This window comes from Balaenoptera ricei, chromosome 8 (assembly GCF_028023285.1).
Source record: "Balaenoptera ricei isolate mBalRic1 chromosome 8, mBalRic1.hap2, whole genome shotgun sequence".
In the NCBI taxonomy this organism is placed as follows: Eukaryota; Metazoa; Chordata; class Mammalia; order Artiodactyla; family Balaenopteridae; genus Balaenoptera; species Balaenoptera ricei.
In genome coordinates this window covers 46050526-46054882 of record NC_082646.1, presented here as the reverse complement: position 1 = coordinate 46054882, position 4357 = coordinate 46050526, and the positions used below count along the sequence as shown (strand labels likewise).

Sequence of the window (4357 nt, the reverse complement as noted above, 5' to 3'; positions counted from 1 at the left end):
AAACTAACACATTTTAAATTAACTACACCTCAATAAAAAAGCATATTCTAACTTCTACCTTCTAACATGCTCTATGTAGAATTTCCCTTTCCTGTCTCAGGCAATCCCATAACTTTCTGGTCACTTTTGGGTAAAAAAAAAAGTCTACTGCAGTACAGTACAATTGAAATCAGTTGAGTATTTTAAGTTCATATTCTTCCTTCTGCATAACTTTTGCTAAACCTCAGCCTGAGGGTCTCATTGTAAAGAAGGGCAAAATCAGCTCTTTAACTCCTCTCCTGCCTTTTTCTAGGATCAGAGATGGGGAAATGTGCAGAAATCTTTTTACTTAATTGGTGCCTTTGTAATCTTCTTGGTTTTCAATGAGATGGGTATGGCCAGCATTTAAATGGTGACTCTTTCATGTGGAACGTGTGAGGTCATCACAGATTTTGTAGGTTTTCCCACTGAACAGCTTCATAATGTGGAAGCCATTCTCTTCACACCTTCCTTGAGTTCTCTTTCCCCGCAGTATATCATTTCTGGTGTTGCTGGAATCAGCTTCTGAGGTGGCTACTGAAGCCGATTTACCTTCTTATCTGGTTCATGGGAAATTCCCACACCCTAATCATGCCAAACAGTTTGAATGTTGCATGTCTCACTGCTATCTCCACTTTTCACTTTGCATAATCTCTCCACTCTCTCTTCCTTCTTCACAAATGATCTTGAGGGCCATAGGTGGATGTCCACCTAGACAAGGGGATGCCATCTTGTCTTCTTGTGTGCACCCCAATCTCTATAAAGAGTTCTCTGGGAGCCTCCTTATTGGGATGAGAGGAGCAAACTTTATCCTTCCTTTGTGAAGGGAGGATGTAAAATTTTACTAGGATATCTACACTTCCTACAACTCTATTCATGGACCCTTTTATTTCCTTTTTTTTCTCTCATATAGTCTTTTTTAATATATATATATATAGCAAGGAAGCACTTATTTATTCTCCACTTAAATACCATACTTGAGATTTAAAATCACGTTTGGCAGTGTACTGCAGGATGCTAAATAAGACTTCACACATGTTGCTTTGGATTTCTTGATATCTTGTTACGTTTTTCATCATCCATTGGAACAATTAGTTCAGTTTCCTAGAAACATTTGAACAGTAGTTACGTGTTTGCCCAATAACCCAGTACCCTCTGGGTTTTTGAAGTGAAGAATGTTACTTGTACAAGTCAGAATCTGATACCAATTAAATGGTGACAGCTTTGCCAATAAATGAGAATATGCTCTTCCATGGCTAGGAAGGGAGACTGCCACAGCTGACAGGTCCCAAAGATACATGGACTTCTCATATAGTCTTGAGGGGTACCAGGAGGGTTGATGGTATCTATTTCTCTCAGTTAACCCTTCCAGAAGCTCTCTTTAGAATGCTTGTGTTGGCACTTGGGTGCAACTCTAAAGCAATTGGAAAAGTCAGGTTAACAATCAATTACATATATATTGAGCTGGAGATTTGCAGGAATACTTTTTCTTCCAATGTATTTTTTTATTCTCCCCCTCCCCAATTTTCAGATACAATAAATTACTTGAAGAAGATACTATTTAATGAAATATTAAAGACTTTAGAATCATTCTATCCTCCATGCTTTCTCTCTTTAAACCTGAAGACTCATCTATCACTTAAAATTCAACCCCCTCTTTTTAAAATTTTTTACCAGTTTCTCATGAAATTAATTATTCATTTAAATAGTTCTCAACTTTCTCCTTGGAGACCTATGATGACATTATGATAAAAGAAGAATAAGTTTTATTACTGTGAATTTTTTTTATAGCTAGTAATTATTTAAATGGTTGGAAGAATTGTAGTTCATCTCTTTCTAACAGACATATAAGGGCCAATACAGAGTATGTACATCTATGGGAAAAAAATTAAATTCATATATACTTCATGCCTGAAAAATTTTTTCATTTATATGTGTCTATATGTATTTTGTGGTATTCAGAATGAAAATAACTTTCGTCTCCCCTCAAAAATAGTCTACTTCTAAGAAGACTAAGCTAAGAAGGTTTCTTCCATTTAAAGACAAATTCTTTACTTTGAAAAGTAAAATATAATAGTTGATTAAAAATTCAGTTTTTTGGACTTCCCTGGTGGCCCAATGGTTAAGAATCCGCCTGCCAATGCAGGGGACACGGGTTCAAGCCCTGGTCCAGGACGATCCCACATGCCGCGGAGCAACTAAGCCCGTGCACCACAACTACTGAGCCTGTGTGCCACAACTTTTGAAGCCCACGCACCTAGAGCCCGTGCTCCACAACAAGAGAAGCCACCGCAATGAGAAGCCCGTGCACCTCAATGAAGAGTAGCCCCCACTTGCCGTGACTAGAGAAAGCCTGTGTGCAGCAATGAAGACCCAACACAGCCAAAAATAAATATAAAGAAATTAGTTTTAAAAAATTCAGTTTGTTAAATCTGATTGAAGATTCAGTCCAAAGCTATTTTGGAAGACTAGTATTTTAATTTACATGCTGTAGTTTTTTATGCATTTACCTTATGCAGCTGTCTTTCAGTTTTGTGAAATAGTCAAGCAACTGTTGATAGGTGTGTTGAATTTAGTAAGACTGCCTTCCTTACTTAAATGATCTTCTGTTGAACTGCAAGTTAAAGATGACCTCATGCTTGCTGACACATTATTAGTGATTGATTGTTAAAGGAATGTTGATATTTCCTTATGATGCTTATTTTGCTTCTTCATATATCATGTTGACCTAATTTTTCTCCATTGTACACTTTCTGTTTTCTTTGAGAAGGACACAAGATAAATGTTCATAAAACAAGTTATAAATTATATCATGGAAAAAATCCAAATAGGAATTATCTGCTTTACAAGTACCAAATCTATCTCTTCTAAAAATATAAAAATAAAAAATAAAAGGCCTTTTTTATAGGACAAAATTTTCTCTTATTTATGCCTATTATTTATTTTATCTTTGAGTTACCATTACTTAATACTTAATATAAAAGACTCTATTTTAAAATTTTTCTAATACAGTAAGTCCTCTACATATGAATGAATTCCATTCTGAGAGTACTTTCATACATCCAATTTGTTCGTTAAGTCCAGCAAAGTTAGCCTAGGTACCCAACTAACACAATCGGCTATACAGTACTGTACTGTAATAGGTTTATAATACTTTTCACATAAATAATACATAAAAAAACAAACACAAAAAATAAAGAAACCATTTTTAATGTTACAGTACAGTACCTTGAAAAGTACAGTAGTACAGTACAACAGCTGGCATACAGGGGCTGGCATTGAGTGAACAGGCAAGAAGAGTTACTGACTGGATGAGGGAGCAGAGGTGGGAGATGGTAGAGCTGAAGAATCGTCAGCAATAGGAGACTGAGGGCAAGCTGCAGTTTCACTCTCGTCTGACGTTGATGGCACAGGTTCTGGTTCCTTGCTGGATTCAATTCTATCTCCCCTCTTGAAAAAACGATCCAGTGATGTCTGAGTAGTAGCTCTTTTTTTCTTGTCATAGATGACATGGTAGCCCTGGATTGCATTCTGAACGGCTGCTGCAACCTTTGTGTACTGTTCTACGTTTGGGTCCTGTGCCTCAAAAACTAAGAGTCGCTCCTCAAATAAAGAAAATCCCCTTGCCATTTCCTGCATCATGAATCTCTTGGGTTCTTCGGTTACTTCTTCCTCTTGTCTTCTCTCTTCATCCTTTCTCTGGGCCTCCAATTCCATCAGGTCTTCATTAGTAAGCTCCTCATATTGCACAGCAAAAGTACTGTGAAGTACACAAAAGCACAACCGCCTGTAGAAGCTGCACACATGTGACAATGTACGCCAGACACGTGAACTAACTTATGTGATTGGACATACAAACGCATGTTTGCATCTTTGAAAGTTTGCAACTTGAAGTTTCGTATGTAGAGGACTCAACTGTATTTTGTTATAACATGTCATCTAACTGAAAATATTTAAAAAATTTTAAATTAACTTGGTAACATCTTAGAGTCATTTCATTAATTCACTTATCCTTTTATTCAACATCTTTTTCTAAACACCTGCACTGTACCAGCATTGAGCTAGATCCTGGAAATATGCTGGTAAACCAGAGACAAAGTCTCTGCCCTCATGGAGCACAGCTGAGTCTGGTTATGGAGATAGGAAAAGAAAAATAACTAATAAATGTATAAACTAGAAAATTAAACATTGATGAGCATCTGAAGAAAATAAGCACAGGGCTTTTATAGCACTTAGTCCATTGCAATTTGTGTGATAAACTCATCAGTTATTTGGTGTCAAGTATGCAAAACACATACACATGTGCTTTCACTCTCCTAAGAAATCACTATAGTTTGCT

The 4357-nt window shown here is 36.6% G+C and overlaps 1 non-coding gene across 1 annotated transcript; it reads right to left on the bottom strand.

The window, feature by feature from the left end:
- Positions 1-1191: 1191 nt before the first annotated feature.
- Positions 1192-1322, bottom strand: LOC132371152 (small nucleolar RNA SNORA24). Its single transcript, XR_009504777.1, has one exon. It is a non-coding gene; the product is annotated as a small nucleolar RNA SNORA24 (small nucleolar RNA).
- Between the last annotated feature and the right edge of the window lie 3035 nt (positions 1323-4357).